At 42.6% G+C, this 14,581-nt stretch overlaps 1 long non-coding RNA gene across 1 annotated transcript; it reads right to left on the bottom strand.

Annotated features, from left to right (window-relative positions):
- Positions 1 to 9,217: 9,217 nt before the first annotated feature.
- On the bottom strand, positions 9,218 to 14,328 carry LOC309667518. Its single transcript, XR_014267797.1, has 2 exons — positions 9,539 to 14,328; positions 9,218 to 9,437 (listed from the first exon to the last, which is right to left on the bottom strand). It is a non-coding gene; the product is annotated as an uncharacterized lncRNA (long non-coding RNA).
- Between the last annotated feature and the right edge of the window lie 253 nt (positions 14,329 to 14,581).

Here is a 14,581-nt window from a genome sequence, read left to right as displayed (position 1 = left end):
AGAAAGCCCAGAGATAAACCCACACACCTAAGGTCAACTAATCTATGACAAAGGAGGCAAGGATATACAATGGAGAAAAGACGGTCTCTTCAATAAGTGGTGCTGGGAAAATTGGACAGCTACATGTAAAAGACTGAAATTAGAACACTCCCTAACACCATACACAAAAATAAACTCAAAATGGATTAGAGACCTAAATGTAAGACCAGACACTATAAAACTCTTAGAGGAAAACATAGGAAGAACACTCTTTGACATAAATCCCAGCAAGATCTTTTCTGATCCACCTCCTAGAGTAATGGAAATAAAAACAAAAATAAACAAATGGAACCTAATGAAACTTAAAAGCTTTTGCACAGCAAAGGAAACCATAAACAAGACGAAAAGACAACCCTCAGAATGGGAAAAAATATTTGCAAATGAATCAATAGACAAAGGATTAATCTCCAAAATATATAAACAGCTCATTCAGCTCAATATTAAAAAGCAAACAACCCAATCAAAAAATGGGCAGAAGACCTAAATAGACATTTCTCCAAAGAGGACATACAGATGGCCAAAAGCACATGAAAAGCTGCTCAACGTCACTAATTATTAGAGAAATGCAAATCAAAACTACAATGAGGTATCACCTCACACCAGTTAGAATGGGCATCATCAGAAAAATCTACAAACAACAAATGCTGGAGAGGGTGTGGGGAAAAGGGAACCCTCTTGCACTGTTGGTGGGAATGTAAATTGATACAGCCACTATGGAGAACAGTATGGAGGTTCCTTAAAAAACTAAAAATAGAATTACCATATGAGCCAGCAATCCCACTACTGGGCATATACCCAGAGAAAACTATAATTCAAAAAGACACATGCACCCCAATGTTCATTGCAGCACTATTTACAATAGCCAAGTCATGGAAGCAACCTAAACGCCCATCAACAGACAAAAATGATAAAGAAGTGGTACATATATACAATGGAATATTACTCAGCCATAAAAAGGAACGAAATTTGGTCCTTTGTAGAGATGTGGATGAATCTAGAGACTGTCATACAGAGTGAAGTAAGTCAGAAAGAGAAAAACAAATGTCGCATATTAATGCATATATGTGGAATCTAGAAAAATGGTACAGATGAACCAGTTTGCAGGGCAGAAATAGAGACACAGATGTAGAGAACAAACGTATGGACACCAAGGGGGGAAAGTGGCTGGGGGGTGGTGGTGGTGGTGTGATGAATTGGGAGATTGGGATTGACATGTATACACTGATATGTATAAAATGGATGACTAATAAGAACCTGCTGTATAAATAAATAAATAAAAGAAAATTAAAAAAACAAAACAAAACAAAAACAAAAACAAAAAACAGCTCTTGAAAGAACGGTTCTAGGGTTGCACCAATGATCCTGAACAAGAGGCACAGTTCCAAGCACAAGTTTCACAGCAGTTAGTGCCAAAAATGACTACCTGAGCCAAACCACAAGGACACATACCTCTCTCTTCTCTCCACCCCGTAAAACTAATAATCTTGCTTTGACTCAGAGTCACCTGGTCTCAGGAGCTCACTGATGCACATCAGCTGAGTAAAGCCTTCAGTCTCTACTGAGTCACTTCAACTGTTTTCTTCCTTGACCGTCTCTTGTGTAAGTTTGGCACTTCATTAGGTGGTTTATATATATATTGTCTCGTTTAACCTTCACAAGTAACCCTAAAGTAAAAATATTATTCCCGGTTAATAGATGTCAATACCAAGGCTTAGGTAGATTGGATAACTGCCCTAAAGTCAGTACATGGTACAGCCATGGTCTAAACCCTGATCTACTGGACTGCAACCACAGGTGCAGACAGAGATGTAGAAACCAGGAGATGGGGGACAGTGGTGTCAGGAAGCTGAGGGAAAAAGGAGAGAAGGAAGAGGTGACTATCTGCTGTGTGCCAGGCCCTATGTATCTGCTTTCACACACTCTGTCTCCTTTAATCTTTACAAGCCAGTAAGGCTTGTATGTCCAGTTTACAAACAAAGGCATGGAGCTTCAAGATGGCAAGTAACTCATCTGAGTTCACACATCTAGGCAGCACTCTTGGCTCCTTCCCCACCCACTTACCCAGAACCATGTGTCACCAGTTGCCCTGCCCACACACACTTTCATTGTCTCCTTCCCAACTTGTGGGCAGCTTCCTCTCTGCTCTCAAACTCACGAATTTTCAAAGGAAGTGCCCCCTAAATCTTATACCTTGTCCCCCCGTGCTCAAGCTACTTCCTTACATCCATTCTAGAAAAAATACTTTTACATTTACCACCTTCACTTCCTCACCTTCCAGCAACTCATTTCAGCCTGGCTCTGCCCCCGCCACTCCTCTGAAACTGATCTAAAGCCATGTATCAGTCAAGATACTCTTGGGCAACAAAATCAGTAGACTATAGATGGAGAAAAAGAAAATTGTTATAAGGAATTGACTCACGTGATTATGGAAGCTGAGTTCCCATGACCTGCCATCTGCAAGCTGGAGATCCAGGAAAGCCAGGGGTGCAGCTCCAGTCTGAGTCTGAAGGACTGAGAACCAGGGGAGCCGAGGGTGAAGGTCCCTGTCCTGGGGCAGGAGAAGACTGATATCCCAGCTCAGCACACAGGCAGAGACTGAGCTCCTCCTTCCTCTCCTTTTCGTTCTGTTCAGGTTGTCAGTGAGCTGGGTGACGCCCACCCACATCGGGGAGGGCAATTAGCTTTACTCTACCAATTCAAGTGTTAACATCATCCAGAAACACCCTCACAGATACACCCAGAATAACATTTAATTGAATATCTGGGCACCCTGTAGCCCGGTCAAGTTGACCCATAAAATTAACCACACAAACCACTAAAGATTCCCTAATGGTCAAATCCAGTGGTTGCTTCTCAGCCCCCATCCTTGCTGAGGCTCATACGAATTTGATAGTGTCTGTGTAGTTTATACATAAAATATATGCAGGTGGAGCTAACCAGATTGTAGCAGGGGAGGGGGCCTGACCCAGCTTCCCTTCTTTCTTCTCCCTCCCTGCAATACTCCCTGAAGCGCCTCAGGGAAGCCCTGGAGTTCTGAGGGGCAGAGACTGGATGCCACTCTAGGGAGAAAAGAGCTCAGGACTTGAAAATCGGCTGACAGGGGTTAGATGCTTGACATCCCCAAAATCCACCTCTGTAACCCTAAGGGGTAAAGGAAGCCAATGGTTGGATTAATCCAGAGTGGGGTTCTGGCTGGGTAGTTCAAGGGAGTTGACTGATGGATAAAAGAAAAAGAGACTTGAGAGGCTGACGCCACCACAAACTTGGAACTAGGAACGTGGGTAAGAAAAACCTTTAGGATTTACTCTCAACCCCAACCCATAAAAGAAAGGCCACACAAAACAGAAATAGAGTCACAGATGTAGAAAACAAACTTATGGTTACCAGGGGGTAAGGTGGGGGAAGGGATAGATTGGGAGATTGGGATTGACATATACACACTACTATATATAAAATAGATAACTAATAAGGACCTACTGTACAGCACAGGGAACTCTACTCAATACTCTGTAATGGCCTATGTGGGAAAAGAATCTAAAAAGGAGTGGATATATGTAAAACTGATTCACTTTGCTATACAGCAGAAACTAATACAACATTGTAAATCAAGATACTTCAATTAAAAAAAACAAAAGCCCACACATCTGAGTAACTTACATCCCCTATGGGCTGTGAACTCTTTGAGAGCAGGGACCAGGGATTCTCAGGGGAAGTTTCATAAACACTTGATGGGTGGACATAAAATTGAAATCCACCCACACGTCACACGCATTTTTCTTCGGTGAAATCACACAGAGCTCTGAGACCACAGCTCTCCATGGGTCTGGAGAGCAGCTAGTGCTGATTTTTCTATATTTGTATTAGCCATTTCCAGCCAGTTGCCATGGATATCCAGAAGGTAAGCAAGGTACCCACACAGAGTGAAATTCAACTTTGAAAATTCTTACACGATTGTAGGAAAGTTTGCTTGTTTGTTGGATGGTTGTTAAAACGTTAAAGTTTTTCACAGCAGATACTCCATTTTGCTGTCAGAGGAATGAATAAATGAACAGAACGTGTGCTTGGCCTGGGAATTCAGAAAAGACCTTGTGGTTTTCGCTTTTTTCCTCTTACAGATCTCAGCACCTGTCAACTTAACTCACACAAATTCAGAGTGAGGCACTTTCTCTCCATTTTACAAATTTTATGACAATGATATCTATTTCCTGTCAAATTAGTGTACTTCCCCTTTTTACTAGTCTTTTGTTATGTAGATCTATAGATAATTTTAATTCTAGTGTCCTTGTCTTTATTAAACCGATATCCTCTACTGGATTAAGTTGGGTCATAAAGATTGTATCACATTATTTTATGTAGCATAAATATAATGTTGTGTGTTCAGTGTACCGTCAGGTCTTTGGTGGTAATGAATAACCGACTTTCACTGCCCGCTGAGAATGCTGACTTTCCCTCCCACTCCACAGCTGTGGCTGATACTAGATTATTTTCAAGCTACACCATCTCTGCTTTCCCCTAAGAATCACCTGGTGAGACAATCACCTATTCTATTCCAACCTAATTGTATTGTCTCTCCACTGAAAAAAAGAAAAAGAAATTTACAGCATTCCCCTTCTTTGTTCATGACTGATTCCCTTATGAGATTTTTCTTAGGCAATAAGAAATTGAATACTTTAAATTCTGAGAAAATGTGTGGTCTCTTGGTGAGTGACCAGGCCGATGCGTCGTACTTCTTCAGTCTTCGGTGTCCTGTGATGCCTTCTGAGACCAGTGTCCTGGTCTCAGAAGCAGCTCCCCATTCACTTAGCCAGGGTCCTCCTGGCCTCAAAGGATTGGGGCCAAGACACAATGAGACAGCGTCCCCAGGAGGACAAGCTGGGAATGGCAGAAGCCAGGAAATTGAGTGATTCCCAGTCTGGAAGGCTCCAGAGAGGCAAACTGCCCAGGTGAGGCAAGAAATGCCCAGCCTGGCTGGAGTCTTTTGACCAGGGAGAAGTTTTCTAAAAGAAAGAAGCACCCCTGCATTCATCCCTAAGCGGGGGGACAGTGGGAAGAGAGGGGCGATAGTGAGCTCCACTTTCTGAAATAAAAATGGATGTTTAAAGGTCACCAAGGCTTTCCTTACCCACCTCAAGAGGGAGTCAGGGACACTGGACCCGAGACCAGGACTATAAAGATGCTGCAGAGCTCTTATTTCTATAACTGCCGTTCTGCATCGCTGTTGAGACCTGCAGCGAGATCCTTTAAACACAAAAGGTGTGTTTGTCTTTGACAGCGGGGAGGAAGCAGGGAATTGGATACGCTGCAGCCCACTGTGCGGCTGAGACTGGGAAGAGAAGGCCAGGGGGAGGCAGTGATGAAGCTCCAGAGGAGAGAAAAGCGGCCAAGTCTCTGGGGTTTGTTGTCGGAAAAGGAAAAGGAGAGAGCGGGGAGCCGGCCAGGCCTGAGAAAGCAGCCTGGGGCAGAGCAGCGGAAAGGCCAAGCCTAGAGCTCCCGGTAGTTCATCCCTTCTAATCAGGGAGCGGAGGCCATCCAGGGCCAAAGAGTTTGGGATTCAAATTTCTGCCACTGTTGGCTGTGTCAGCGTGGACCAGCGTCTGCATCACCCTGTGCCTCTGTAAAATGGGCATATTAATTTCAACCTCTTACGGTTACGGTGATTCTTTTTTCCCGGCTTGATACCAAAATTTCTCAGAAATGTTTAGTTCTCAAAACACATCTGGGGAAAAAACAAACACAAAAACAAAAAAACATTTGGACCCCCGGGACTTCCCTGGCAGTCCAGTTGTTAAGACTTCACCTTCCAATGCAGGGGGTGCAGGTTCAATACCTGGTCAGGGAACTAAGATCCCACATGCCTCGTGGCCAAAAACCAAAACATAAAACAGAAGCAATACTGTAACAAATTCAATAAAGACTTTAAAAATGGTCCACATCAAAAAAATCCTTAAAAAAAAAAATTTGGACCCCCTAGATAGGGGGAGTCAGCTTGGTCCTATCTCCTTTCTGAACAACCTATTCCAAGGGCAACAGTGATGTCCTGACCTGCTCGGACCCCTGACAGGGAGGAGGGCTGTGGAGCTCATAGTTCATGCTCTTAATTTCCAAGTTAACCTCTGTTTCATTAGGGGCAACAAACTGTCATCCCATCTGTCTTTAGACTGGATGTGGTGGCATCTGGATTTTGAAGTTGCAATGTGTTCCCAGACATGCCCCCCATCTGACTTGAGTGGCTGTTATAGATGGTGATAATGAAAGAAGGCAGCTCCCAGGCAGAGGGTTACCGTCAGGCAGAGCTGTCAGTGCCCTGAAAAAGTGCAGGGATCCAACAGGATGGGAAAACAAGCTGCTGTGCACACAAAGCAGAAACTGAGCTGCATCGGCCAGGCAGGGGTGTCCAAGTGTGTGTGTGTGTGTGTGTGTGTGTCTGTGTCTGTGTGAGATGGAGAGTAGGCATGGGCAGAGATGCCTGGCCACTTCTCCCCAACACACTAGCTTAGTTCAGACCCTCCATGTCTACCTGGACTTTAGCAACCGTCTCCTATAAAGAAATGAATGTAAAACACAGAACCTCCCATTTTGAGAAGAGGAGGAGGGGACTCTGGCAAAGTAAAGGCAGCCGGCCAGAGAGCCCCACCAAAGTCTCTGATCTCCCACTTGAAAGCACTCCCCCTGCTTTTCCTGCTGCTGCTGCCATACAGACCATGAGAGGTGGGGGGAGGGGAGAAGTACAGCTTTATGGTTCTGGCCCAAGTATGGGCTTAAACCTCTACCCATAGCTTCACTTAGTACAGTTGAGAAAGACGGAAATGCCAAGGAAACTTCACTAAATCCAGAGAGAGAACAGTAAAGAAGTAATTCCCCAAATGCAAACTGCACAGAAATAGCATGATTTCCAGAGTTTTTAAGGCTACAGAAATGAGCTCCTAGTCCCATAGGAACAGACATTGCCAGGTTTCCAGAGTCCACATTTCCATAAAGGCAGCAGGAAATTCCTGGCCCCAGAGAGCTGGCAGGCCTCACCAGCAATGGCCACATCACTTTCCGCCCAACTTTCAGTCTGGCTCCTTCAACAAGCACCATTTTATGGTCCCTCATATAAATTGGGTTCCTAGTATATCCTGTATTCTCTCCGGTTTCCTCTCCAGGGGGGACCAAAAGAGGCCAAGTGTTCATCATTCTCCCTGAGCCCACAGGAACCCTTCTCTCACCACTACTTTCCTTCGGCGAGGCATACCTCTTCTCTAGGTTATTGACAAGTTTGGTATTGACTGGGGTATGTCACAAGAGGAAAAAAAGAAATGCCAGGAACATGGAGAGAAAAACTGTGGGTCAAGCTAATCAAAAGAAAGGACTAGTATGGCCAATAGACTCTTTATCACATTTCAAATACTCTTCTCCAAGGCTTATCTTTACGCCCGATGTGAATCATGCTTGATTCTCTGGGCAATGGGGTGGGGAGTGGTAAGAGTTAGTGAGGACAGGAAGTCCTTATTCATAGGGGCCAAAAGAATAAGTGAGTTTATGCTTGGATAATTTTTCCTGGGCCAATTCAATCACTTCTTTACAATGCTTTCCCTGACCTTTTCTCCTTGGTAATCTCCAAAGATGGCTGCTGTAAATGCCTTCCCTCTGTGTACATGCATGGCGCTTCACTCATTAAGAAATGAACTTTGTTTCCTCCCATTGAATCTGGTCTGAACTTATGATCTGTTTTGACAATAGAATGTAGTGAAAGTGACATTCTAGGGCTTTCAAACCCAGGCCTTAAGACAACTAGGAGCTTTCATGTCCTCTCTCTTAGAAGCTATCTGATGAAAAAAAGGCTGACTACCGTGAGAGAGCCATGCTGTGAGGAAGTCCAAGCAAGCCAGATAGAGATGCCACATGGAGGGTGAGAGATGCTTGGCCAGCACCCATTCAACCCAGATAAATAAGCAGACATACAAGTGAAGAAGCCATCATGGACTTTCTGCCCCAGCAGACAACACATAACGCAGGACAGTTTCCCAGCTAAGCCAAGCTAGATTATAGAATCATGAGAAATCATAAATTATTGTTGTTTTAAGCCACTAAATTTGGGAGTGGCTTGTAGCAATAGAAAACTGAAACACTACCCTATACCACATTAAGTCATCATCACCTCTGTGTATCTAGGTAGTATTTTTGTACACACTTTTGTAATTGTTGGTTTGCTAATTGGTTAATCTTCTTTTCAAGTTGTTAATGACAAGGTCAGTGTCTTAAGCATCTCTGATTCCCCAAAATAGCAGATGCTCAATAATTAATTTTGGTCATTAGACTGGCTAGATGTATGGATGCATGAGAGATGATGAACATAGGAGCCCCTTTTCTCAAGGAGCCAAAAGGAATGGTTTAGCTTAAGAGTACATTCCTACAATGCTTTGCTCTGACATTTGTAGGAGAATGAAAGAATTTAACACAGAGGTACAGAGAATTTGGAACCTGAGTGTGACTGAGGGAACTCCCTCATATTAGTCAGCTTCCATGTCATCAGTGATGAAGAATGTACAATCATTTATTGAGGACAATGATGGGAAAGCTTGACGATAGGCACGCAGATAGAGAAAGGGCCTGAGACAGACACTACAAGGAAGGTATTAGCATGACTACAAAGGAGAAAATATTTCCGGGCATAACAGTCTTAGGCAAAGTTTGTTGAAAGAAGCTTCTAAGAAGGAGAATCACCTTCCTATCTAGGAAGAAATAAATAGATCCAAATAAATAAATGAAAGCCTTTCACCTACTAGATAGAGATGGTTGAGACTCAGAATTGAGAAAAATCAGTAGGTTGGCAGAAAGGTCAAATTGAAATGCCCAGTGAAGTGAACTCATGATCAAATTTACAAAAATAATTGCACAATATTTTTGAAATAATAAGACAAAGTACTTGGCAAATTTTGTAGATGAGGTGAGGCGTGCACCATCTGTGTAACAAAAATTGTTACCAAATGCTTTCACACATCCTAGTGTTTAAATGTATCATGAGGTCAAATGGGGGAGATGGTAGAGGCTGGAGATTTTTAAAAATAAATCTTTGTAAATTACTTTGAAAATTTAAACCAACAAATGAATAGAAATAACTGCTAATTAAGCTTATCACAGATTGTTCAAAAAACAAAATTTATATGTAGCAGACATTAATTTGTACTCAGTGCACTCAGGTAAAGAAGCATCATGTTATTTATTTTCCTAACATTTTCTTAAAACTATATTAAATCTGACTCTACCTCAACTAGCCGGTCCCTGCCCCCTACTTTCCCTTAGGGTCTTACATAGTGCAGAATGCTGAGAAAGGGACAATACTGGTCACAGCTGATATACCTCTCATCTTCATCCACATGGTCCCTTGAAGGTGGGAAGTTCCATGGATTGTGTCCCTGATTTAAAATATAGAAATAGTATTAATAGAAAATTTGAGGTAGAGTAAGGTCAAAAGATCAGGAGACGATTGCCATTGAAAATATACATTGTTACTCACAGTTCCCAAGAGGCATGCAGGGGCCACGCAGGGAAACACCAAGTTTGGTCAGGAGGCAGAGGGAGAGGGGCGAACTGTGTGCAAGAGCCTTTATTATAGTTTCCTTGGGAAGGACAGGTGAGGCATGGTGAGCAGGTTTAAGATTGGCAAGTTTGAATAATTTCCACAGGGTCTGGAGCATAGAGGCTGTCCCTAGTTGTCTGAGACCTGGCCCTAGATGATTAGCACAGGTGGATAGTGGCCCAAAGTGTGAGAGCCCCATAAAGGAGGTGGTTGGTGTGTGGGCTCTGGATTGATTGGTTTGTATGTGAAAAGTGTTCTCATGGGTGACTTGTTCACTATCTCTAGGAAACTAACCATGGGAGGGGCAGTCCCTGCAGAGTGAGCAGGGCCCCAGATGTCAAAGTATCAGACTACAGAAAATAAAAGACATGATTAGTGCGGTGCCAGGGCCCATGGATCCTTGTGGAGGCTGGGAGCCCCAGTGTAGAAGATCCAGTCTCCCTAGGAGCTGCCATTTCCCCTTATCTCTTTGAGAACGTATCACCTCATAAGAAACAATCTCCCTCCCCGTTTTGAAACTTTTATCCTCTCCTGAATCAGCTACTTCAACTTATAGCCTTCTACATCCATTAGAATGCTTTCAGCCACAAGTATTAGAAAACTCAACTCAAATTGGCTTTACAACTAAAGGAAAGTTATTGGCTTACTTACTCGTAGGAAAGGCTTCAGGCGGGGTTATATAAGAGCTCTAACACCATGTGGGGTGGTTTTAAAATAATGTCTACAAATTCCTTGATGCTTCTCTTTTGAAAAAATGAAGTTTGATTCCCCTCCTGTTAAGTGTGGGCTGGACTCAGTGGCTTGCTTCTAATGGATAGAATGTGGCAAAAGTTATGGTGTGCAACTTTTGAAACTAGACCATGAAAGGCACTGCAGTTTCCTTCTTGTTCTCTCTTGGGTCACTTAACTCTGGGAGAAGTCAGCTACCATGTCGTGAGGACATTTAGGCAGCTCTGTGGAGAGGGTTCTACCTACAGCCATCACAAACCTGCCGTCTATGTGAAAGGGCCATCTTAGAAAAGCTCCTCCAGCCCCAGACAAGCCTTCAGATGAGTGCAGCCCTATCTGACATCTACACTGTAACTTCATGAAAGACCCTAAGAACCAGGACCACCCAGTTAAGCCATTTCCAAATTCCTCATCCAACAAGACCATATGAACTAATAACTGTTTGTTGTTTTAAACCATTTAGTTTTGGGAAAATTTGTTATATAGTAATAGATAATTAATATGTCCCATTTCTGCTATTTTTTTTTATTATGCCCTTTCCATATGACATCTTAGTCCTTAAGCTTACTTCTCCCATGGGGTAAAATGGCTGTATCAGTTCCAGGTCCAACAACCATACACCACACTGTCTAAGAGGAGAGTCTGCATGGATATCTTAGAATCCCTCGCAAATGTCTTAAGCTTCTGGCAGATTGGGCCACCCCTGAATTAATCCCTGAGGTTAGAAGAACGTCATATGCTGACTGAGGAAGTCTCGGGTTTCCTGAACTGTCACAAGGAGGATGAACTTTACTCAGACTACCTACCTGCTGCACACACCTCCCTGGGAGGCCCTTTTCAGAAACTCTAAGCTTTGGAAGACAAAAGCAAAGAAAGGGCTTTTCCTTCATGCACTGGATTCTTTCCATCACCAAACAAACTCCCCTTGAGACAAAAGGAAGAAAAAGCCTGGCTTCCCTTTTTTTTTTTTTTCTGTCATGGGAATGGGGATACAAAGGGAAAAATGTAATGACAACAAAATAATGATGGTGTGGAGAAAAGGGAAGCCTTCTACACTGTTGGCCGGAAGGTAAATTGGTGCAGTCACTATGGAGAAGAGTATGGAGGTTCCTTAAAAAACCAAAAATAGAATTACCATATGATCCAGCAATCCCACTCCTGGGTATATATCCAGAGACCTGGTTCGAAAGGATACATGCACCACAATGTTCATTGCAGTGCAGTTTACAATAGCCAAGACATGGAAGCAACCTAAATGTCCATCAACAGAGGAATGGATAAAGAAGATATCGTACATATATACAATGGAATATTATTCAGCCATTAAAAAGAATGAAATAATGCCATTTGCAGCAACATGGATGGACCTGGAGATTATCATACTAAGTGAAGTAAGTCAGGAAGAGAAAGACAAATATCATATGATATCTCTTATATGAAGGCTCTAAAAAAAATGATACAAATGAACTTATTTATAAAACAAAAACAGACTCACAGACTTAGAGAACAAACTTATTGTTACCAGGGGGAAGGGTGGGGGGAGGGATAGACTGAGAGTTTGGGATGGACATGTACACACTGCTGTGTTTAAAATAGATAACCAACAAGAACCTACTGTAAAAAAATTAAAAATAAAGAAATAAAAAATTTTTAAAAATTTTAAAACAATTATTATCAATAATTAACTTGCTACATATTTTAATGGGTTTCTGATGACTCTCAAATTTATATCTCTATTCCACACTCCCTTCACAACCTCCAAAGTCATACCCAACTGCCTCTTGACATCCCTACTTTGATGTCTAACAGGTATTTCAGATTAAACATATCCAAACTGATACCTCCTCCACAAACACACTCATGTTCCCCATCGAATCCATCAGGAAATCAAGCTTGCCCTGCCTACAAAATTCATCTAGAATTCCACCATTTCTCACCACGTCCTGTTATTTCTGGGTCACCATCATCTCTCACCCCTTTTACTCCAACCCAGTTTCCCTTGCTTCCTAAAGATGTACTTTCAACACAGTAGACAGGAAATCTCCTATGCTCAGAATTAGTATTCAAAATCCTGCAGTGGTTCCCCACTTTGCACAGAGTAAAAGCCTAAGTCCTTACAACAACCTACAAGGTCTTAACACAATTCTCTGATACCCCAGACCCCCACTACTCCCAACTCCTTTTTTTTTTTTTTTACTCTTTTCTAGATATACTGGCCTCCTTTACCCTCAAATGTGCCAGGAAACTTTCCACCTTGGGACATTTGCACCGGCTGTTCCCTCTGCCTGTGAGGGTCTTCTCCTAGCCATTCTCTTAGGTAATTCCTTTACCATCTTCAAGTCTTGGCTTAAATCTCACCTTCTCAACAAGGCCTACCCATACCGCCCTATTTAACACTGGGAACTGCACGGCCCCATGCTGCCCTCCCACATCCCTTTTGCCCTGTTGTATTTTCATTTTTTCTAGCACTTATCATCTTCTATATAATTTACTTATTAATTATGCTTATTGTTTACCATCATACCCTGCACCATGTACACTCCACAAAAGCAGGAATCTTTGTATGTTTTCTTCACTGATGTATCCCAATAATCTAGAACTGTCCTGAGGATTTGGAACCTCAGAGTAGGTGCTCAGTAAATATCTGCTGAGTAAATGATGGCTGGCTAACACTCATACCATGACATGGTGCCTCTTTTAACCCCCATTCATGGAGTGGAGCAGGAACTTGCTGGAGATCACAGACAAGAGGGTGAGGAGCTGGGATTAAAGCCTCGTCCACATTCTTCCCCATGGGAAATGTCTATAATTAGACCCCTCCTCTTCCCTCAGCCATAACTGAGAGCATAATTATGGAGATCTTGTTTTTTTAACCAGGGCAGTTTTCATTAAATTAAAGAAAATGTAAAAATTATGAAGATGGCCTGAGGCTAGGAATGCTATCAGTGAAATGAGGCTCTTAACTTATGTGGTTTGATATCTGGGAAATATATTTAGTAATCACTTTTGTCTTGAAATATGTAACAGTGTCCTAAGAATACATCTTCCTCCTGATTCCTTCAATCTTCACCTTGGATTACTGGATCTGTGCACAAAAAAAAAAGAGAGAGAGAGAGAAACTGATGAATTCTTGTATACATTTTTTTAAATGTCTGTGCTTAATGTTTCTGACCTTGCTCTTCCATTGAATAATCAATGATCAATAAGTAGTGTTTCTATTTTATCAGCAGAGGCCCAGGAACTTATGTCAGTCTGAGAAGTAACCATTCCCACTAGGGAAAGACCAGTGAGTCTGGAATTTAACAGCCATAAAACGTACCCAAGGCCGAGGCCCACTTCTCTACCCCTCCACCCCCATTGATTCCCTCCATGACTGCTCAGTAGTGAGTTTGCCCTACCCATATGCTCCATCACTGGTGATGGTCTGTAAATGAATGACTAATAAAAACATGGAGCCTACCCAAATTTATCTAAGGTGAGTGGAATTTACATTCAGGTCTAGTAGGTACCTAAAAATGACAGCAACTTGATTTCTGGTATTATAATTCAAATGAGATTAGGTAGCCCATCTATAAACTCTAATGAACTCTAATAACTCCCATAATATAGTGTTTGACTTCTTTTTTTTTCATTGGAGTATAATTGCTTTACAATGTTGTGTTAGTTTCTGCTGTACAAGAAGTGAATCAGCTATATGTATACATCTATCCCCTGCCTCTTGGACCTCCCTCCCACCGCACCCCCATCCCACCCATCTGGGTCATCACAGAGCACCAAGCTGAGCTTCATGTGTTTTATAGCAGGTACCCACTAGCTATCTATTTTACACATGGTAGTGTATATATGTCAATCTTAATCTCCCAATTCGTCCCACCCTCCCCTTCCCCTCTGTGTCCACATGTCTGTTCTCTACGTCTGTGTCTCTATTCCTGACCTAGAAATAGGTTCATCTGTACCATTTTTCTAGGTTCCACATATATGCGTTAATATACGATATTTGTTTTGTTTTGCTTTTTTTTTAATTTTATTTATTTATTTATTCAATTTTGGCTGTGCTGGGTCTTCGTTTCTGTGCGAGGGCTTTCTCTAGTTGTGGCGAGCGGGGGCCACTCTTCATCGCGGTGCGTGGGCCTCTCACTATCGTGGCATCTCCTGTTGCGGAGCACAGGCTCCAGACGCGCAGGCTCAGCAATTGTGGCTCACGGGCTCAGTTGCTCCGCGGCATGTGGGATCTTCCCAGACCAGGGCTTG

This window comes from Balaenoptera physalus (genome assembly GCF_965194825.1).
Source record: "Balaenoptera physalus genome assembly, chromosome: 10".
Lineage (NCBI taxonomy): Eukaryota > Metazoa > Chordata > Mammalia > Artiodactyla > Balaenopteridae > Balaenoptera > Balaenoptera physalus.
This window is presented reverse-complemented; position numbering and strand designations above follow the sequence as displayed.